Source organism: Euphorbia lathyris, chromosome 6, assembly GCF_963576675.1.
Source record: "Euphorbia lathyris chromosome 6, ddEupLath1.1, whole genome shotgun sequence".
Lineage (NCBI taxonomy): Eukaryota > Viridiplantae > Streptophyta > Magnoliopsida > Malpighiales > Euphorbiaceae > Euphorbia > Euphorbia lathyris.
Window position 1 is genome coordinate 57,428,041 of NC_088915.1, and position 24,165 is coordinate 57,452,205.

Here is a 24,165-nt window from a genome sequence, read left to right on the forward strand (position 1 = left end):
GACAGAGTAAACTTGGGATTTATGAGCTAACGGAAACGTCCATAGAAAATTTGTGTAATTATCAAGAAAAAGCACATAATAACGATGACCGCTGGAACTTAGTGTAGGTGAGGTCCAGATATCACTATGTATTAAATCAAAAGGCATGCAAGCAACATTGTACGAGGAGTAAAATGGTAATTTGACTTGTTTTCCATTAACACATGGAGAGCAAACGGAATCATTCTTAATCCTATTACAATAAATCAAACTTTTATTCAGAATATTGTTCAAAATGAGAGGCCCTGGATGACCCAAACGATTATGCCAGACATCGGACGACAGTGCACTTAGAGCGGAAGGAGACAAAAAATGGGTGGATGAACAAGACATGACTGGATAGAGATCCCCCGTACTATTACATCTCATGATAAGTGTCCCCCCGTCTGTAAATCCTTCACAGAGAAACCCAATGGATCAAATTCCACAAAAACTTTATTATCAACAGTAAATTGACGAACATAAATAAGATTTTTAATATGCCTAGGAGCATGCAAAACGTTGTTCAATTTTAACGGATGGTGTTTAGTGGCTAAAGATGCATTATCAGAACCACAAATAGGTACACACTGACCATTACCGATAATTATATTTCCATTGAGGCACGTATTAAAATAAGAGGTGAGCGTACCTTTTATGAGCTGTCATGTGGGAGGTTGCTCCTATGTCCATATGCCATTGTTCACAGGGTGGTGTGATGGACATGGTGTGCATTGCTTCAGCAATGTCAGTAGGCGCATAAGCTGGATTTGCTACTGTGAGATTTGCTTGTGGCATGGCGGGACGAGGTCCAAGTATTCTAGAGTTAGGCGGATGTCGACTAGAATAGTTTTGATTCGGCCACTGGGTCGTCGGAAATGGACATGGTGGGGTGGCCCACGGCTGTTGCAGCGCCCAAGGATAGTGAGGACCCCACAGCGGAAAGGTTGATTGCCGATAATGGGATCCCATCGGTGAACGCGGACTGTAACGCCCCCCTCGCTCACGGCCGTAGCGACCCCCGTGTCTGCCGCCACGATGAAATTGAGCTCCGCGGTGTATCTGATTGGTGGGTCGGGGCGGCGATAAGTGCGACGGTGAGGAGTCGGAGGATGCAGCAGTGAGGGATAGTGAGTCTTGGGTGGGATTGTGCTTTCTGGCACGGGATGTTTCTTCAAGAATAAGATAGACCGAGCCTTTTGAAAGGTGGGGAGGGGATCCCTGTGTCGAATCCGAGTGCCAACTGTGTCGTATGCATCGGTTAGGCCGGATATAAGTTGCAGGACCATCTGACCATTGGTGACGGGGCAGTCGACATTTGCTAGCTGGTCGGAGATGTTGACAGTAGAAATAGATGTCAGAAAACTCAGCCAGTTTGATTTTGGAGAACTCTTGTTGAAGAAAAAGAGCACGAGAGTGCTTGTTATCCAAAAAAATGTCATGTAGGCGGCTCCAGACAATAACGGCGGTGGAATCAGTTTCAATAATGGTGTGGAGTAAATCCAGGGAAATAGTGTTGTATATCCATTGAAGGACAACAACATCAATGCGAGCCCATAGGTTAGGATTTGTTTGTTGCATATAGGTGGCAGAGTTGTCAGTGGTAGGGTTTGGGATGATGTGGTCAATGACCTGAATTGCTTTGGTGTGAAGTTTGAATAGGGTAGCCCAGGTAGAATAGTGTCCTTTTTCCATGTCTAGGGTTATTTTGATGAAGGTAGAAATGTTTGAGACAGTGAGAGACGAATAGGTAAGAGATGGTGTTTCGGTGTTGGATGTGACGGTGGAAACTGTTTCGGTATTGGTAGGGCCGGTATTAGTAGGGCCTGTATTGGAGGCGGAAGATTGTGTCATTGCGGCGGCGATGGGAGGAGGGTAGCCGGCGGCGCAAAAAGGGAAGATGAGAAGGAGTGAGTAGGGATTAGGGTTTGGTTTCTGATACCATATAAGAGTTTGTGTAATTGCGTAATTTTTATTAATGTGTAAAACCAATATATACAGAATGCAATCCATATTACAGTAAAGCTCTATTCTATTCCTATAAATTAGGCTAAGAATCTATATTCTATATAAAACAGTAACGATGGAGCTTATGTGTCACTTCCTCCTTTTTTACTGATAAAAAATATAATATATTAACTTTAGTTATATTATTATATTTATTTATAAAAAGATTATTTTATCCGTATTATATCTAAGAGTTCTACAGAATTTAAATTAATCCCTAAAATCTCTCTAATTCTCTACATATCTATATCTAAAAGTTCTACATAATTTAAATTAGTCCCTAAAATCTCTCTATTTCTTTGCATATCTATCTATATATAATATAAAACAGTAACGATGAAGCTGAGGTGTCACTTCCTCCTTTTTTATATCATTAATTGTAATTATTAATTATATTTTTGTTAATATTTATATATTAGGCAATTAATTATATTTTTGTTAATATTTATATATTAAGATGAATCCGTGCATCGCACGGGTCAAAAACTAGTAAGTGATTGAATATACACATAAGTTATGAATAATGTAATCTTTAATATTTTGTTGGTCCAACAACTTATTATGTGTTAGGACTTACCACCTACGAATTTTATTTTTATAGAAAACAATTTGGTACATGTATTTTTTTTAAATAGAAAATTTTAATTATAAAAATGAGATATTTAAAGAATCTAAAAGTAATTATAATAACAAAAAATATAATACTATATTAATCAAAAAGATTTTGTAAAATAAATCATTATTGAAATATGGATATGTGGAAAGCTATGTATGTGATCTTATATGTGTAACCTTCAACGCCTTCCACGTGCGAAAATAATCCAGGAAACGGAAGTCATCATCATTCACTTTTTCTTTAATTATTTTATGATTTTATCGCTCAAAAAATTATATGGTCCACATATGGTTGTTGTACTGCATAGCGTACTTTAATTTTATAAAATTGTTGTTATATTTTAAACACATCATCATTATCAACAAATCTATAACTAAAAAGCTTAATATTGTCCCTTATATTTTTAAAATATGTAATTTAGGGCGGATGCAAGGGGTCAAAGGGTCATTTGCCCCCATCCCCTTAAAAAAAAAAAAATTAGTCCAAAAAGAAGGGTTAAAGTGTAAAAATGCATCTAACGTTTTGGGTCAGGAGCAATTTTACCCCAACGTCTAAAATGGTACAATTTTATCACTAATGTTAGAAGCCAAGAGCAGTTTTACCCCCAACGTTGATAAATTGGGTCAATTTGAGAAATAATTCATCAAACTGTCTTCTCGGATAAGAAATATTATCATCTACATTTCACACATGCGTTATTTTATCAGTAACAAACCACAAACATATGTTGGGATGTGAAAAAATATTAAAAATATAATATCTTTTGTATGAATTAGACAAAAAAAATTTAAAAAAACTCACCGAATTTATAAATATTAATCTCCAATTTTATTATTAAATTACAAAAACATTATATCATTTTTTAGAACAAATTGATATGCAATTGGTGCAAAATAAAGAAAAAAAATGACTGTATGTTATAATAGTGTTTAAAATTGATCCAATTTATCAACGTTAGGGGTAAAATTGCTCTTGGCTACAAACATTAGGGGTAAAATTGCACCAGTTTAAACATTAGGGGTAAAATTGCTCCTGACCCAAAATGTTAGAGGTATTTTTGCTTTTGGCTACAAATATTAGTCTAAAAAATTTTTACATAGAGTTTTACACCCTCCCTCAAATCCTGGATCCGCCACTGTTTACCTCCTCAAAATCCAAATAGAAATTTTAAAAAGTTAAATATGTGCACTTAAATAAGTTTAGGAGCCATTTTAAAAAAGTTTAATGAGTTATCTTTTAAAATTATTTTAAACACGTTCAGAAATTAATAAAAAAATTATGAAATATAACGGTTGATTATTCTAAATAAATACAGTGCTAAAAATATATTAAGCCTAACTAAGCGCCTATTTGTTTTACCTACTGTTTGTTGTTGCTGTTTGTTATTTGTTGTTACGGTTTGCTGTTGGAAAAAGCTGCTTTTCCAAAAAGTAGAGATCCTCTACTTTTCTAAAATGCTGTTTTTTCAGGTGTAAACGACAAACAGAAGATCACTAACCAAACACATAATGCTGCTTTTCAAATGTAAAAGGCAAACATGAGGTCACTAACCAAACACCTAAAACTCTTCATTTTGAAGTGAATAGGCAAAAAGGAGTATGAAAAGGAGCAACCAAACACCCCCTAAAACAACATACGGATGATTTTAGTTTTTTTTTTTGAGGAAAAAGTAATTCATAAATCAAGAGAAACAATCAGCACAAATAGTATCATGCAACCAAATCGGTGCAGAGAACGAAATAAACTCGCTAGCATTGGATAGGGCATGACGTGCAACGACATGGACACCCCTATTCGCTAGTCGCGGAATATAAGACACTTTAAAATCGTGTCGAACACTTAAGATAAGTTTGCAGTCATCAATGATAGGGCCGAAATCAGAAAGATCCGGGGATAGTAGAAGTAAAGCTATTTACCACAGAAAGCGAGTCACATTCAAAATAGACATCGACACAATGTAAATTGACAGCCCAGTAAATCGCATCCCTTAATGCCATAGCCTCTAGAATGCGTACCTCCCCAACCAACAGTGTTAATCTGCTACGGCAAGCCATAAAAGAGCCGTCTGACGAGCGTAGTAGAGCCCCCACGCCCCCTCGGTTTTCAAAATTGAAGGTAGCTGCATTAGAATTGCACTTGATCGATTCACGGGGCGGTCTGATCCATCTGACGGGCTGGCTAACACGACGGTGAACCTGGGCAGCTCGAGCTGCTGATGTGTGAGCTGCACCATCGCCAACGTCGACCAGAGGCCGCTGCTCCGGTGGAAATGAAGAACTAGCAGCAGCTACCACCCCTGTGTATTATTTGAATTAATCTCTTGAGATTAAATTTTGTATTATTTGTTTTTTTCTTAATAATTGGTCATTTTCTTTTTATCTAACACGTTATTTAGTTTCTTTTTTTTATGAGATGGATGGGTTATATCCCGACAAAAAAAACTAAACCTTACGAGTCATCCTAGGGAGACAAGTACCGCACTGGTCAGAAAAAATAATATCTTGGATGCCTGCAGAATGCACCTCACACTCGTGAAGTCCTAGAGACAAAACCCCTGCGTAGTTCGCCATCCAGTCCGCGGCTCTATTTTCTTCGCGTAAAACATGAAGAATCCTCACTTCCCAATCTTGTCGAAAAAGCTTCTGACACTCCGAGAACAGCCAATAATAATTGTGCCAATTATCAGTTCCTTCCTGCATTAATCGAACAATCACTAAAGAATTCATCTCAAACACCACTTTCTTATACCATCTATTCCAAGAAAAATTTATTGCAAAATATAAACCCCAAAGTTCTGCCAAAATTGTCGTGCAAATGCCCAGGTTCACTGCAAACCCACCTAGCCAAACTCCTAAAGCGTTCCTCGCAACCCCCTAGCCATAGTCTGCCCCGGGTTACCTTTAGTCGCACCATCACTATTTAGCTTGATCCACTCACCCTCAGGCGACTTCCATCTGGCGTACACTTCTCTAACCGGCTGACCTTCCATCTGTTGCTCGAGCTGAAAAACACATTATAAGATTTTGATCCTTTATATTTGATATAAACAGACACATAGAAAATAACAGAGCAATATAGTTGTCACATCCGTGTCCCTAATTTTAGTTATTATACCCTAATATTAGGTTATATTATAGTTATTTATTGATTGATGAATTAATTGGATATTATGGATATAATTTGGAGATTAATCTCGTGCCTTAAGTGTAAAATTAAAAGTTTAGGGTAAATTTTAAAAGAAGTTAACTTTTAGAGGGACTTAAAGGAATATTTTTCCTTTATTGAGAACATAAATCTCACAAACCAAGGCTGTAAATTCGTGGATCAAAGTAGATGTATATTCCCAAACTTCATTTTTCTCCTCATTCTTCATCCAAGTATCCAATTTCACATAATTTTGATCATTTTTTGATATCCGGAGTTTTCACCGTTGGATCGAGCTCATTTTTTTTTACAGTGGGTTCTAGACATCCTAATACACATTATGATCGGTGTGATTTTGATTTGGAGATTTCTAGCATGGATTCGTCCTAAGCAGATTAGAGGGGAAGATTTGAGGTTTTAATGTATTTTTCTCCCAATTAGTGCTAAAGTAAGTAATTATCAACTACCCTTTTGAGTTTTTATGTATATATATGTATATATAACTTTATATTTTCCAGAAAATTGAATTTTTGTGGTGATTTTTGACATGCATTTGATTAATTGGAGTTTCTATGGATTAGTTTTTAACATGAGCTTAAAGTTAAGTTCAAAGTAATTATATATGTATTTGCATGTTATTTCTGATCCCAAACTTTTAGTCTCAGAGATTGTCTCGATCTTGTGATCTTCAAGGATTTTGGTGATTAGAGAACCTAGTCGAAGTTTCTTACCTCCACGTTGAAGTGCACCAATAAAAAACACAGGCATATTGAGTGGGCAATTGGTTAGCATGTGCCATATAAAGCACTACTCGAAGTTCGAGGCAGACGAGACTGAGTTGAGTTTAGGGAAGATGAAGTTGGTCAATATGTAGTGCGCCATCTTCTGGTTTTGCCCCATACTAGTGCTGGGTATTTCTCCTTTGTGATTTTTGGGTTTGCAAAATCCCTTCATCTGGTCAAGCTTTTCCGTTGATACCTTTTCCTTTGTTGTTCTAAACTCGGTTCCTTTGTTAGGCAAGTTGAGCAAGGTTGCTAAGTAGGACGGAGTGATTATAATCTTGTGACCCTTAACGTGCGTCTCCAGATAGTCAGCATCGTCCTTATCAACGTGGAGACTGGAGTAGAATTCCCTAACCATCCGAGGATAGGTGGTTCCGGGGAGAGAGAAGAGGCATGTCCACTCGTTCTTCTCAATCCATTCACAGAATGGCTTTTCGGTGGTAATGAAGCTGGGAGAGAACCAGCGACATTTTAGGACTTCTAGGTTTTTGACTTTCGTGTGAACTTTTACCATGGTTTTAGCCTTGGGTTTCTTTTGTTTTGAGGAGCTTGCTGGGTCATCTTGACGGCGTTTGCTCGGAGTTAGGTTGGATTGAGGAATAGATCTGGGGCTTTCATCGGCGATTAATTTGCCGGAATTTTCACCGGAGATGTTCTGAGTGTTGGACATTTTCAGAGATTTTTGTGGAAATTTTGAGAGAGAGAGAGATTCTGAATACCAGGGGATTTACACGTGAGGAGATTTTGAGGAGTAATTCTTCCATTATTTATAAAGATCTAAAACGGCCCTATTAATTGAACTAGCCGTTTTTCCTTAGGGCATTCAACCGACAGAGATTCTGTCATTTATGACATTTTCGGCGCATGGGTTGTCTCATAATTGTTTGCCTCTCCTAGGTGCTATTTATTACACGTGTTGGCATTTAATGGTGCAAGTGGGTTTTAGTGCAGTTTTCCTAGAAAATGAACCGTTTGTGATACTGAGAACCTAGTTCTTATCAAGGTGAATTCCTAACTTAGTATATGATAGTTGCTCAGTATATGTACCTACTCAGGATAATCACACAACATGTATGTCAACTCAGTATGGGGTGATTTTTCTATATTTCGAGCTCAGTAAGTAGTGGTTACTTAATTTACTCAGCATGGCATTTGCACAACGTTCAAGTTTTCACTCAGCATGGCAATCACACAACATTCACTAGAGAATTATTGAAGGGGATTAGACATACCGATAGCTTCCCTTAGTATGTTGAATTGTTCACGTGCCAGGGGCTTGGTGAAGATATTTGCAAGCTGTTCATTCGTTGGTACGTAGGTCAGCTTGATCTCATCTTTTAGTACGTGATCTCTGATGAAGTGATGCCTTATACTGACATGCTTCATCCTGCTATGTTGGATTGGATTTTTGGACAGATCAATGGCACTCTTCTTGTCACATTTGATCTCTATTGTTTCAGTCTTCACTCCATAATCCTCAAGATGTTGCTTTATCCATAGAACTTGAGCAACACAGCTTCCGGCAGCCACGTACTCAGCTTCAGTTGTAGACAGAGCTACAGATGATTGCTTCTTATTGAACCAAGATACTAGACAGCTTCCAAGGAAATGACATCCTCCCGAAGTGCTCTTACGTTCTAGCTTACACTAGTACAGAAATGCTTACTTGTGTCGCACTTTTTCATGTTGTTGTGTCGCACTTTTATACGACACAACAGGGGTGCGACACAAGAACTTTGCATCGCTCTTGAGAGCGACACAAGCTACTCATCTGTTGTGTCGCACTTGTCAAGCGCGCGATACAATAGAGCGATAACTCTTGTGACGCGCTTCTAGAGTGCGCGACACAACATATGATAATTCTTGTGACGCGCTCCAAGGGTGTGCGACACAAGCTCCCTGATTAATCTGGTACACTTTGTATCGCTCCTTCCTCACGCGCGACGCAAAATATTGATATTTTAAAAAAATATATATATATATTTTGGATTGAATGGAGCTCTAATATTGAACTATAATCAAGCATAAATATTACCACAGTAATCCGACGTAATTGTAGGCAAAAGGTTTTTCATTGAAATAGGGAAACTGTAATGAATGTTGAACCAACTAATAAATTAATAACAGTGCACAATGTAATGATCTTTTTTTTCAAGGACATAGTCAAATAAAAAAGATTAGTTAATAGTACTGTAATTAACGGTAAACAAGATTAGTTACCCTATATTACTGAAATGAACTGCGAACACAAAAAAACTAACAGATACTCAGTGTTGAAATCCTGCCATCTTCTCTGCTAACTCGACTTTGGACATATTCTTAGAGTTGCAGCATAACTTACATGTCAATCACAAGTTTGATGAGGACGCTCACAGCCACATCCACTGAGGGCTTTCCACTGTTGTTGCTTAATCTAGATGATACAGTCAAATTATAAGAACTTGGACAATATGTCTTTGAGCTAACTGCAACAATAACCTCACATACTTCAGTAGGGTTCAACCTTAATGATTGTTGTTCACTTATCAAATTTATTTAAAATAAAAATATGAGATGAGGGAGAAATCAGGTAACTAATATCAATTGTTAACATATAAACAAAGCTGACAATAATTCCATAATTTCCCTCACACACTAGATTAATTAAGAAAATAAATTACAGGATATGTTCATTTTAAATTGAACCAAAAGGTGGAGCCACCAATAATTCCATAAATTCCCTCATACACAAGATTAATTAAGAAAATAAATTACAGGACATGTTCATTTTAAATTGAAACAAAAGGTGAAGCCACCAACATAAAACTAGATTGGCAAACATATATAGAACAAGATATTCCAGAACCATATTTAGTTTGTCAGTTAGTACAATTTCTTTATCTACAAAAAAAAAGAATAATTTTATAACATGGGATGAACAAGTTCATGCAAGTACATTCAAGTGTTAGCATTCATCGGAAAGCTGGAGCTCACTAACATAGATGCAAAACTCAAGCCAGTGATTAGAATTGGACATAAAAAAAGACCACAATGAAAATGTCTGTTACATAGACAAAAAGATAACATCACAAGTCTCAACCACAAAATAGGATCTCCCATTTTATACTTGTATCCAACTCGCCCTCTCTTTTGTTTTTACCAACAGTTTACCATGCAACAAGAGATCTATGATGAGACCTGCAAACTTTCTACATTTCCTATCAATAGCTTTAATAACAGCAGTCCGCAAAATAAAGATCAAACCTACACAGAATATCAGCATACGACTATTAGAGATAAAGATCAATATTATCTTTATCCTCATCTCTTCTCTTAATTATCCTAGTTTCATTGTAATTATCGTCCCTTAATTATCTTAGTTTCATTGTAATTATCTTCTCATAAAGATAATACTTTCTATCCTTATTAGTTTGTAAACTCTAATGAGTCCCCCCTATGCCTATATAGATCACACAAACGATTATGATATGATAATCCGTTTTTTAGTTACCTATCTCGAGAACTTGGCTCGGAGCCATAAAGGTGAAAAATCCATAGAAATTTGCTTTTTAACAGACTATTTGGACATCAAATGAGTTGAAGCAAGTGCTGATACAATTCGTACATCTGCTCGCAAAATCCTCTTGAAATGCTCTGCAACAAAAAAAAATGACAGAGAATTCACTGCAATTTATCACAACATATATAGATTCATCATATACTCATCAGATCATACTCTAGTAACAAATTTTTCCATTAAAAACTCAAGAAAATGTCACTTAACAAGATACGTAGGAGACTATCTTAACAACAAAAGAAGAAAGTCGCAAGGAAATGGAAACAGAAATTGGTCACGTATTACAAAATGGAAATGGAAGCGAAAACAAAATTAAAATGAAAAAGCAAGAGTATCCCTGCAATTGAACATCAAACATTAATTGAGTAAAGATTTAACTTATGTACCTCTTATCGCCCCAAATCAGATTAACCCTCCAAATAACATCATTAGGAGCACTGAGTTAACATTTCTGATTGCATAAAGTACACCTCTAAAACCATTGTATGCATTCAGCTTTGGTTCTATTGACACCATATTTTCATCCATTTGTAAGGATAATGCGCTAACTCCTGTTTCCATTAAGCTTTTGTTATCCTCTTCCACCACTACAATTTCCCTTTGGCAACCCCTTACTGCCCTCATCACCTGCACAATAATACTTTATTAATCAGGACTTAAACCATTGAGATAGTGTAGAGTAAAAAAGTATGCAACTGACCTGGCGAGAATGTTGTGGAGTTAAATGGTGGAAACCATGGAGAGAGGAAGCTAAATTAGAAGCAGAGGAGTAATAGTTTTCGAAACCAGAAGTCTTTGAACCAAAAGGGTAAGTTGGGAATGGAAAGATTGAAGAGATGAAAGAAGTTTTTGAAGGAACTGAAAAGACATGATGAAATTGTTAGAAAGGGAAGATCTATGGAGATCGTCCAGCCTACGAGTGAGAAAATTGTAGAAGCCATTAACAGAAGAAGTAGTGCATGAAGAGGAAGGGTCCATTATAATAAACAACAGCATCAACAATCTGATTGCTCTGCTGATAGCCATTTTGGAATCTGAGTGTCTCCCAAAAGAATCTGGAAATGATCAAAACAGTATGTCAATAGAAGAAAAAGTATCGATCGATACCCTTTGATATAGTACAGCGAGGTTTCTGTCATGGAAAGGGAGATACCCGGTGAGAATCACATATAGAATAACACCACATGACCATATATCTGATGTAGCACCATCATAACCTCTATTTAAGAGAATCTCAGGAGCAACATAGTTAGGACTTACACAGGTTGTATGCAGTAAACCATCATCCTAATAATTCAGACAAATTTAGCAAAAGAATCAATCATCTGTCACGGGCGTGAGAAACGACAACATTTCGACCACCTAGTTTAGTAAGGAAGCATACCCTAAAATGCTGGGGTAAGGCACTGAGTCCAAAATCAGATATCTTTATATTCCCTTTTGCATCAATAAGAACATTCTCTAGCTGCAAATTCAATGTAATTATATATCTGTCAGAACACAGGACAAACATTCATGTTTACAATGAGCTTCAAGAAGTAAGGAAAATTACCTTCAGATCCCTATGGAAAGCACCTTTGTTGTGACAATAACTTACACCGTCAATCAACTGCTGAAAAAGCTTCCTACCCCCAGCTTCTGTAAGCTTCCCCTTGGATGCCTGTAAGGTAAACGTGAAAGAATGTCAAAGCTAATATAACCAGCTTGAACAAAGTTTTACTACTTTAAAGTAAAGACTAAGATGAGTAAGGTGTTATCTTTCTTTAGCAATTCCCATAGCTCCTCTGCATATTGAGCCATACGAGTGTCACATACGTGCGTCGTAAGAAGTTGAAAGACTAGATTGGATATTTACAAGATATGGTTATTGGTAGTTATTTCTGTTATTTCCTTATTGCTTTGTATTGCTTTATAGTGTTATTGTCTTCTGTTAGTAGAAGTCTGTTATCGTTACTTTAGTGGGGTTACTTTAGTGGGCTAGCTAATTTGTCTTGTAGTGAATTTGTTATAACACCTGTACACACAGCTGGTGTGTAACCGTTTGGCAGACACTCAGCTTGTACTGTATAAAGGTCATGCTTTGCTATGCTACAATTGATCAATGAGAATTAACACTTTTATCCATTCTTCTCTCAAATCTTTCTCTCTTTCTGTACCTAATTCTATCTTTTCTCCTTTCTCTCTCTCTTTTCTTTCTAATTCTTTCTAAATCCCACTGGTCAGGATACCCACCTGACATTGGTATCAGAGACACTCGACCTCCGGCCATTCCATGAATGTTAAACAACTCTTCTAGAAAAACTCGTGCGCAGAGGAAACGAGCCAAGGCGGCCATGGAAACACTTGAACAGCAATTGAAGGAGCTTACAGCTCAGTTTCACGACCGTTCGGAGGCGACAGCGGAGAAGTTGGAAAAAATGCAAGTTCAACTCAACAATGCTCAATCTGCATATCACAAAAGAATGGATTCTATAATCCAAGAACAGAACCAGCTTAGGAAGGATCAAATCGCTTCTCATCAAGCCTTAGAGGATGTGATGCATAAATCCATATCCACCCTAGCCAATCTAATTCAACCAACCTCTGGTTTCATTCCATCCCCACAAAAACATCCAAACAACCTTGAATCCTCCCTATCACCACATAAAACCCAGAATTCCAACTTCAATCCTGAGAAAGGAATCCTTGGTAGTTTCCCTAGTGGATCTCAAGCAGGTGAGCCATCTACATCCAGGGTTCCTTATTTCAATAAACTACTCCCTAAATGCGAACTTCCTACCTTTAATGGTTCTGAGGTGGAGCCTTGGATCAACAAATGTTCGAAGTATTTCCAATTGTTTGAGGTCGCTGAAGATAAGAAGGTGGAGTTAGCAGGGCTTTTCTTGCAAGGAAGAGCAGAGAAATGGTTTAAAAATTGGATCCCAATCCATCCTGGAATTAGTTGGGAAGTGTTTGTGGAGGCTGTGGGAAAACGATTTCAGGAGACTGAAATCACTGAGGTGGTGGAGCAACTTTCTCAGTTGAGGCAGGTGACTACGGTTGCCAATTATCAGGATGAGTTTGAGGACCTCAAATTGAAGATGGAGAAGGAGCATCCTGAGATAACTGAGGTATATTACACTAAAAGTTTTATTGCTGGCTTGAAACCAGAGTTGAGATCTGCTGTAAGATCTCATGAACCCAAGGAGGTATATTCAGCCATCAAGCAAGCTAAACTACAAGAAAACCACCTAAGAGATATATTAGAAGTGGTAAAACCAAAACCCACTTTTCGATCCCCATTACCCATAAAAAACTGGAACCCTTCTTCTAACTTAAGAACTCCTTCATTTACCCCAAACACTGCCTACACACCAAATACCTCCAACTCCCACCAAAACACTACACTTAACCCTGCCTCAGTCAAAACTGCCTCCGGAGTACCTAATACAGGTGTGAAAAGAGTTCCAGGGGCCTGCTGGAAATGTGGAGAATGTTATTATCCAGGCCACCAGTGCACAACTAAGAAGTTGTTAGCCATTACAGCAGAGGAGGGTGAAGAACCGGAAGGGGAGTTGATAGTATCCCAGAATTTTGAAGAGGAGCTTGAAGGAGTCACTAGCGACAATGAACAGATCCTAGTCTCCCTTAATGCATTGGAAGGAGGGCTTACAAGCAATACCATGAGGTTGAAAGGTACTTTAAACAGAAAACCCATTTTGATATTGATTGATAGCGGAAGTACGCACAGTTTTATTGATGTGAAGATAGCCCGAGAGGCTAAATTGCCATTAACAGAGGTCAAACCAGTGGCAGTCACTGTGGCTGATGGCCGTCAGCTTAAGGTTACCTCTAAATGCCAAGATTGTAATTGGTCAATGCAGAATTCTAGGTTCAGTTTTACATTAAGGGTCATTGAACTAGGGGATTGTGACATAATTCTTGGCTCTGACTGGATGCGAAGCCACACTCCAGTCACCTTCGACTTTGAGCAAAACCGTTTGTTGATATATAAGGAGGGAAGGCAAATAGAATTAAAGGGCATGATAGAGGAATTAAGCCTCAAAATGATGACTCTTAAGTCAGTCAACAAGCTAGTTGCTAAGGGATGGAAGGGCATAACTAGTAAGCTATTTGTGATGATAATGGCTGATGATACCCTAGATTCCACCACTCAGCTCATTACCCCAAACATTACCACCCCACCTGACCCAATACAGTCACTCCTTAACCAAAATAATTACCTCTTCCAAACACCTACAACCTTACCACCACAAAGGCTTCATGACCATGCTATACCACTTAAGACTGCCACCGATCCCGTGAACATTTGATTAATTGGAGTTTCTATGGATTAGTTTTTAACATGAGCTTAAAGTTAAGTTCAAAGTAATTATATATGTATTTGCATGTTAATTTTAACCTATAATATATATTAATGTATACATGATTTGGGTTTTGTTTTGATGAACTTGGTATATTTGATTAATATTTGTGTAAGATTTGATATTTTGAAGAGTAGAATTTAAAGAAAAGAGTTTTGAGAAACTTTATTGAAATTGATTTGTGAACAAAGGTACATGTATATATTAAGTGATTTTCTATAAGTTTATTTCTTAAAGTTTATTTTAGTTTTAATTAAAGATTGTTAAAGTAGTAATTTTGATGAATTTTTGATTTATTGAAATAAATTTTATATATAATGATTTATGTGTATTTTTAAGAAATTGAAGTTATTGATAAGTATATTTTTAAATTATTTATTGGTGATTTTAGTACCATAATGATTTATGATTGAATATTTTGGAAATGGATTGAGTAAAGGTATTGAGAAACTTTATGATGTTGATTTATGCGTAATATATATTTTTTTCATATATATATATATATATATATATATATATATATATATATATGCTTTTAAGGTATATTATGAAATTATAATATTTTTAGTATCCATCAAGAGTAATCCGGATAGGTGGTTTTTATTAAAGTCCGTATTTAGTGAGAAATGCGGCCTGTGTACACAGTTGAAAGACCTATCGGGTATGGCAAAGAAGTGTTGAGTAAGACCATGCGGGTTAGGCAAATTATGAGATATCTCGATTCTATTATATTGTGGGGATTGATACATACGGGGATTATCTCTCGGATGGATACGGTTTGCGAAATATTTATTGATATACGATTTGTGAAGTAATTATTGACATACGATTTGTGAGGTATCTATTGAGATACAGTTGATGGAGCTTTTATTAAAATACAGTTTATGAAGTATTTATCGATATACAGTTTATGAAGTATTTATCGAAATAAGATTTATCAAGTATTTATTGATTTACGGTTGATTAGAGTAAATGGTTAATTACGAACCTATTTATTTTGTATAATTGAGATTTTAAACAAACAAATATATATATATATATATATATATATATATATATATATATATATATATATATATATATATGGCTATTTTGGATATGAGTTTTATATTAAGTGTTTTAATACAGTGATTTACGTTTTGACTATGTGTGGTATTTTGAAAAATGATAGCAAGCTTATGATATTTTAAAGTGCATATTTGGTTAAAAGTACTACTTTGAGTATTTTATTATGGTTTAATCCATAAATTGTTCATTTTTAAAAATATGAATTTTATATGATGCATTTTAGAAAATTAAACTATATATATAGCTATTTTGAGTATAAGTACTTTATGTAGTTGATAATTGCTTACTGAGATTTTTGTCTCACCTTTTTAAATGTTTTAATGTTTTTAGGTGAGAAAGTACAGGATATAAAGAAGGTTACCGACCGATTAGGCGAAGATCGGAAGTTGTTGCTAATTGTTAGAATTATTATTAGAACTTTAATATTTAATTGCATTATGATGAAGTTGGTAAATATGTTGAGGTTTAATGTAATAGGAATATAGATTTGTTTAGAATATACATTTAAGAGGAATACCTAGAAAAGTGATATTTATGATATTTAGAGACTATTAAGTGTTGATTGTGATCTTTCTATTTCACGCCCGATGCCGATTGAGGTCGTTTAGGGTCAGGTGTGACAATAGTCATTTTATATTATACTATGGACCCGTTTGTTTTATCTGTTGTTTGTTGTTTTTGTTTACTGTTACGGCTTGTTGTTTGCTGTTTGAAAAAGATGATTTTTCAAAAACAAAAAATTCTCTACTTTTATGAAAATATGAAGTGAAAAAGGAGCAGCTAAATATCTATGTCTATTATAAAACCTATATTTATGTCTATTATAAAAACTAAAATATATTTGGTTAAAAAAAGTTCAAAGGTTAATGATTAAAAAGATATAAATATTATAATATATATTTTAAAATAAATTAACTAACAATGTATTAGTAAAAAGAAGTGAGAACTAATATTTTTTCTTGACGGATTAGATTTTTTTAGGATATTGCTATCTACCGTCCTTTATATATTTATCACCATGTTCATTTTGATAATTTTGCCCTTCTTAATTTTTTTAATTAAAAATTAAAAATTCTTTCTCTCTTCCGACCAAAACCGAAATTCTAAAAAAATGGATCCAAGAACTCCAGAAATGAATGATTTCGAAGACGATGTAAAGTTTAGGAAAAAAATTCGTTTTTGGCTCGTTTTTTGCCTAGGCGGATGAAAATCCCACGTGCCCAAGGCATGGAGAATTTTTGTCCGCCCCCCTTGTGCCAATATCTGTTTATTTATAGTGTTTGTTTAGGTTAAGGTTGTCATATCTTTAGGAATCTTTATGAGTTTAGGATTCCTTATTCTTTAGGCAGTCCGAATTCTAGAATGAATCCTTTATCTTGTAGGATTCTAAAAGATTATCTTGTGATTGGGGGTTGAAGTCTCACTTATCGCTTCTGGTTCTCCACAAATGTTCTTGGACCGTTATCGTTGAACTTGGGCCACTGTCTTTTTTGACTTGGGCCGCTAGTTTCCATACGTGACCTTTTAACCCAAAGATAATGAGAATGACGTCATCCATGTGATATCATTTTGCATGATATCACTATTTATAGTCGGATCTAAATTAAAGTATTTCAAAATTGAGAAATTTATATGGAAATACAGTTTTTAAAAATATTTACAACAATGTTAAATTAGTATTTGAATTATATCAAACCAAAAAACTCATCATTTTTTTAATACATTTTATAGAATATATTTTTTAGGGTTAGAATTTATGAATTGGGGTTTAAAATTTATAAATTAGTATATAAGAACATACTTATTCCGTGATATATAAAAAATAATAACATAATTAGAATTAAATACTTGTAATTTTTATACCTAATGTGATGTTCATGTAAAAAGCCCAAAAGAAATGTTGCGTGTTTTTTTCTAAAGCTCATTAATATTATGTTTTTAGTTGATGTAAATGTTAATTATAAGTGAAATATCTAAGGATTGGTTTGTTTTAACTATTACTTGGTAGATTGAAGAATTGAAGTTCTTGTTTTGCTGTTGAAGAAGAAGTCATCTCGTGAGGAAGGGATAAAGAATTGAAGAAGCACATGATGACTTATAAAGTCATGTGACTAGTTTTTAATAAAACGCAGTCGTTTCATCTTTGGAGCTAATAACAGCTCACATTGTTTTAGCAGGAAAGTTTTGTTTTGTTTGTTAGGTTGATGTGATGTAATCGGTTTAACAATCAGTTGTACTTAGCTGTATATATAGCAGGATTGTAACTTCTATCTTCTTAATGAAAAATCATTCAACATTTTAGATGGTATCAGAGCTTTCATGGTGAAGCTCCATTAAAATTCCGCAAAATTGATAAGTTAATGTTAGCCTCAAGATCGAAGTCAAACGCAGAAGTGTTGCGATCAGTTGAGAAGTCAGGATCTAAATCAGATTCAGAAGATATCAACAATCATCAATCAAATTCTTCATCAAATTTTGAAGCACTAATCATGAATTCGGGTCAGAATCAGCAAGCTAATGACAATCCAGGTTTGATGCTTGTTACAACTGTTTTGGATGGATCTAATTACATTCCATGGAGTAGATCTATGCTTCTTGCTATCAATGCGAAACACAAAATGAATTACATTCTTAAGGATGAAAAACCTAAGGATGATAATTCAGAAGAATATAATAAGCGGAAGGAAACAGATGATCTGGTTTTCTCTTGGATTCTCAATGCTCTTTCAAAGGAATTAGGTAGTGTTTTTTTTATGTACGCTTCCTCTTCCAAAGCATTGTGGGAGATCTTGAAGGAAATATATAGCCTAAGCAATGGTCCACATATCTTTCAATTGCGTAGGGAAATCAGTAGACTCAATCAAGGAAATATTTCTCTGGTTGAATTTTTTGATAAGTTGCAGCAGAAATGGGATGAATATGCAATTATAAAACATGCTGCTACTAGTAATTGTGGTGGTTCTCTTAATAATGCACATGTACAAATAAAGGAAGATAAGTTGATGCAACTCCTCTCTGGTCTACATCCAGATTTTGATCATGTAAGAGACCAAATTCTGCTAACAGATCCTCTGTCTATTGTTAATAGGGCTTATGGAATGTTAGTGCGCATTGAAGATCAACGCAATGCAGGACATGAAACTCATACTGAGTTTTTTTAACATGACACTTACTAAGGGTAACTTTGCTGGACAGTCAAGTTGAGGAGGCCAAAAATCTATCAATCATCGAGGAGGAGGTGATAGATCACGTGTTATCAATAAAGAAGACAAATACTGCACTCATTGCAAGAAAGGAGGGCATGAGAAAAGTGGATGCTTCAAGATTGTTGGTTATCCGGATTGGTTTAAGGGAAATAAAGGAGGAGGTAAATATCAAGCAAACTTGAGCAAAGATCAGCAGAATGCACCTATAGATAATTCTGACTTAGATGAAAGTGAGAATACACAAGCAGATATGATGCAGATTCTAATTTAGAAAGAAGTGTAGAAGGAAGTTCAGAAAATGCTAAGGAATAATCAAAAGCAAAAAGACAAAGCCAAAGTGACAGATTTTTCTGCTTTTGCAGGCGTATGCTCCTCAGGTAATGTAACTGATCCTTCATTTTTCACAAACACTTGGATCATAGATTCTGGAGCAACTATACACATGACCTATGAGCTTAAGCATATGCATAACATTTAGAAAGTACAAGCACCTAGGCCAGTGTTTTTACCAATATGAGAAGCAGCTATGTTTGAACATATAGGAGATATGTTGATCACATCAAATTTTATTCTGAAGAATGTGTTATATATACCTCAGTTTAAATGCAACTTATTATCAGTCAATAAACTACTACAAGATCAAGGATTAGTGGTCAGTTTTGCTGCTAAGCATTGTATTTTGCAGGGCCAGAATAGTGAAGGGCCAGTGGCAGTTGGATTGCTGAAGGATGGTTTATATTACCTTTCTACTGAATCTTTTGATATCAATGTAATAAGTCAGTTTGCTAGTACTAAATATGTAGTATTGAATGCAAAAGATACAAGTGATGTTGAAGCTCTATTATAGCACAAAAGATTGGGGCATATTTCTATGTCAAGAATGAAATATGTAACTGACTTTGATTATCATTTGGATAAATGCAAGTTGAATTTGGATTCCTGTGATGTATGTATGCGAAGTAAACAGACTAGGCTCCCATTCTCTATTAGTGTCATAAAATCTAAACGCATTTTTTATTTGTTGCACATAGATGTATGTGAGCCTTATAAGCAGTCAAATTTAAGTGGTGACAGATTTCTGCTTACTATAGTGGATGATTATTCAAGAGCCATGTGGATCGTCTTATTCAAGACCAAAGATCAAGTTCCTATGTCACTTGAACTTTTCTTTAAATATGTGCTAACTCAGTTCTCAGTACAGGTCAAGGGCATTAGAACAGATAATGGTACTGAATTTGTGGGTTCCAAAACACAACAATTGCTGCAGAAGTCAGGCATGTTACATCAGAAGTCTTGTGTTTATACACCTCAACAGTATGGAGTGGTAGAAAGGAGACACATGATATTGACAAATGTGGCAAGGGCTTTGTTGAAATAAGGAATTTTACCAATCAAGTTTTGGAGAGAAGCCATGATGCATTCATCAACTATTATCAATATTTCTCCTACTAAACATCTTAGTTGGAAAACACCACATGAGTTATTATTTGGACATGTGCCTCCTTATGATCATTTACGAGTTTTTGGTTGCAGTGCTTACATGGTCAATACTAAATGTGCTAAAGGCAAGTTTGATGATAGAGCTCATCATTGTGTCTATCTTGGTGGATCAAATGGCCAGAAGGGATGGAAGTTGTATAACTTTCATGAAAACAAAATATGTGTTTCCATAGATGTGAAGTTGAATGAAGCTCACTTTCCTTACAGATGTGATTCACAATCATATACAACAGTCAATGATGTTGTTCTTCCCGTTAGTGTTGATTTTACAGATAATGATGAAGATGTACACTCATTCTTCGAAGACACACACTCAGGATCAGAACTGATTGAGTTGCAGAATGATCATTTGGTTGATAATTCTGATGTTTCAAGTACTTCACCAACCTCAACTTCTCTTACTCCTACACCAATTATTCCTACTGCTCTTGAATTACCTCAATCTCCAATTGTTCCTATTACCAGAAAATCCCAAAGAATATCTAAACCACCTCAGTGGACACATGGTTTTGTAATAAATCATGCTTTTTCTCATCCTACTTCTAATCTTTTCCAATACACATCACACCACCATGCTTTTCTTAGCAATTTGGTGAAAGAGATTGAACCCAAAACTTATTTTATGGCTAGTCATAACCCTAAATGGGCTCAAGCTATGCAAGCTGAGTTACAAGCTTTGGAGACTAATGGCATATGACAGTTACAGATGTTGCCAAAAGGGAAGAAAGCTATTTCATCAAGGTGGATTTTCAAAATCAAATACCATGCTGATGGCAGTATTGACAAATACAAAGCAAGGCTTGTGGCTAGAGGATATAATTAGAGGTGGGGTGTGGATTATCATGACAGTTTCTCCCTAGTGGATAAAACAGTTACAGTCAGGTTGTTTCTGGCTATTGCAGCTCATTATCAGTGGTAAATATTTCAGTGTGATGTTAACAATGCCTATTTACATGGCTTCATTGAGGATGAGCTTTACATGCTTCCACCAGAAGGTTACACCAAAGCAAAACCAAGCCAAATTTGTAGATTAATCAAATCTATCTATGGTCTAAAGCAGGCAGGCAAACAATGGAATAAGCAAGTTACTAATTTGCTTTTGAACCTGGGTTTCAACCGATCAATGCATGATTATTGTCTCTTTAAAAAGATAGATGGGGAAGCATTCATTGCATTAATAGTCTATGTAGATGATGTGTTAATTACATGGACTTCTGTTTCATTGATTCAACATACAAAGGCAGCTTTGCACCATAAAAGACTTGGGCACATCAAAATATTTCCTTGGAATTGAGGTTTCAAGAACACCACATGGCTTGCTTATTTCACAACATAAGAATATTCAAGATATGTTACAAGAAACAAGTTTAAGCAATGCGGTTGAAGTTTCCAATCCTTACCAAAGCGGGGTTAACTTGCATGAGGGAATCCCAACTATTTCTAATGCTGAAGATTATAAAAGAATCATTGGCAAACTACTGTATTTGGGTTTTACTAGGCCTAACATTCACTATATCACCCAACAGTTAAGTCAGTTTCTTCACAATCCCACAGAAATACAAATGAATGATGTTATACATGTGTTGAAGTATTTGAAAGGAACAACTAGGCTAGGGTTGTTTTATCCTAGTTATTCAGAGCTTAAATCGAAGGCATTTTGTAACAACAATTATAAAGTGCAAGAAGAGGAATTGAAACAATTGATGCAGCTGCAAGCTTTTAGTGATGCAGATTGGGCTAGGTGCAGAGAAACCAGAAGTTCAGTTGGAGGGTACTGTGTTTTTCTTGGAAAGGCTCTGATATCCTAGAAAGCTAATAAGCAAGCTACAATGAGTAAGTCATCTGCTAAAGTATAATATAGAACCATGGCCAACACATCATGTGAAGTAAAATGGTTAGCATACTTGTCGCAAGAATTCAAAGTGGAAGTACAAAAACCAGTCTCGTTATACTGTCATAATAAAGCAGCTATCCACATAGTCGAAAATCCAGTATTTCATAAGAGTACAAAGCATCTGGATATAGATTGCCATGTGGTTCGTGAACATATACAAAGTGGTTTGTTATCAACTTCATTTGTCCACTCACAAGACCAATTGGCAGATATACTTACCAAGCCATTAACCTATCAGCAGGTGAGTCTAGTATTGAAGGAAATGGGCATGGTACAAATCCCAGAGTTATAATGATAGATTACATCAAATTGTTCTTTTACAGACAATTTTATTTTGAAGGACTGAAGTTCTTGTTTTGCTGTTGAAGAAGAAGTCATCTCGTGAGGAGGGGATGAAGAATTGAAGAAGCACGTGATGACTTATAAAGTCATGTGACTAGTTTTTAATAAAACGCAGTCGTTTCATCTTTGGAGCTAATAACAGCTCACAGTTGTTTTAGCGGGAAAGTTTGTTTTGTTTGTTAGGTTGATGTGATGTAATCGGTTTAACAATCAGTTGTACTTAGCTGTATATATAGCAGGATTGTAACTGCTATCTTCTTAATGAAAAATCATTCAACATTTTAGATAGATATCTTTGTTAATTGTTGCAATAAATTGTGAGTTAACAACAATTAGTTTTTACCTAATTGATAATGGGTATTTAAAAGGTGTTTGGTTCACGAAAGGATAACAAAAACGGAAATAAAGAGAAAAGAAAAGAATAATTATGAATTGTATTATCTGTTTGGATCAGTTCCGAAAAGATAATGAAATACTACCTAAATCCTTTTGATTGCTTGGTTCTAAAGAGGAATCAACCAGTTTCTATGGTTAATTTTCTTGTTCCAAATAATCAATGTCACTCATTGATCGAAAGTTCTTGTTAATTTTCTTTGTTTTCAAATAATCAACCTATTTTTATGATTAAATTTAGGATAAATTACAAAACTAGGTCAAATGGGAGGTCCATTTATATATTTAATCCATTTACTCAACCTACTACATATCTAGATTGTTTTTGTGTGACTTTCCCATAATACCCTCAATATTTACGCGCGTTTATCTCCATCCCGTCTGACTTCGCAGATTCGACCATATGCGAAGCTAATGTTTGGTTTACTTGATGAATTTAATTAGCATATGCGAATCCTGCGAAGCTAATGTTTGGTTTACTTTATGAATTTAATTAACATATGCGAAGTCTGGATGTGTTTTGAAGCTAATTCGCAAAGTGGTATATAACAAAAAATGCCAAACAACAACGGATTCTAACATTAAAATCATAACATTATCAAAATTTACAACAAGATTGCCACAATAACAACATTAAAATCATAATATTATCAAAATTTACGACAAGAATGCCACAATAAACTCCTAACAAATCATTTCAAAGTCAACGTGACGAATATGGACGGAAATTTATCGCTCTACAGAAAATCCAGACCTTTTGGGATGATAAATGGAAGTCCCGACCTTTTGGGATGGACGTGTCCCATGGTGCACACCAAGATTGGCACAATCTCTCCTAACCAATCATTTCAAAGTGAATGTGCCAATCTTGAGGAAAATTTCTCCATATATAGGAAGAAAAGTCATCTCCCGTGCAGCCCAATAGGCCGCCTTCCAAAAAGGGATGTTATGTAATCAACCATCTTCTGAAAAAATTAATCGTGTTAGGCAGGGAAAAAGACGATTTTGGCTTCGTGAAATGAGGATTAGCGAAGCATGCGAATGTAAATATGCAGGGAAAAGGACGATTTTACTTCGCGAATCGATGTTTTCGCGAAGTTTGTGAGGTCTGAAACGTGACGATCTACGTTGCATATCGATGCTTTCGTGAAGTCTGCGAGTGAAATCATGAAATTTTCTACTCGCAGACTTCACGAACTAATCGATTCGCGAAGTAGATTCACACGTTTCAGGCTCTTTCTCTTCGCAGATCGTCGCGAAATCATCGACTACGCG

The 24,165-nt window shown here is 35.6% G+C and overlaps 1 long non-coding RNA gene across 4 annotated transcripts in view; it reads right to left on the minus strand.

Moving 5' to 3' along the window:
• The window catches only part of LOC136232817 (uncharacterized), a 66,111-nt gene extending 54,186 nt beyond the window's left edge, over positions 1–11,925 (minus strand). The window contains exons 1-7 of one of the 4 annotated variants that reach the window (XR_010690632.1): positions 11,676–11,925; positions 11,508–11,588; positions 11,277–11,410; positions 10,824–11,178; positions 10,510–10,750; positions 10,058–10,200; positions 8,905–8,980 (exon numbers count right to left, since the gene is read on the minus strand). This is a non-coding gene — a long non-coding RNA (uncharacterized lncRNA). Of the gene's footprint in view, positions 1–8,690; positions 9,033–9,369; positions 9,811–10,057; positions 10,201–10,509; positions 10,751–10,823; positions 11,179–11,276; positions 11,411–11,507; positions 11,589–11,675 lie in introns of those variants that run through there. The other 3 variants (XR_010690631.1, XR_010690630.1, XR_010690629.1) reach the window with 3 other exon arrangements.
• Between the last annotated feature and the right edge of the window lie 12,240 nt (positions 11,926–24,165).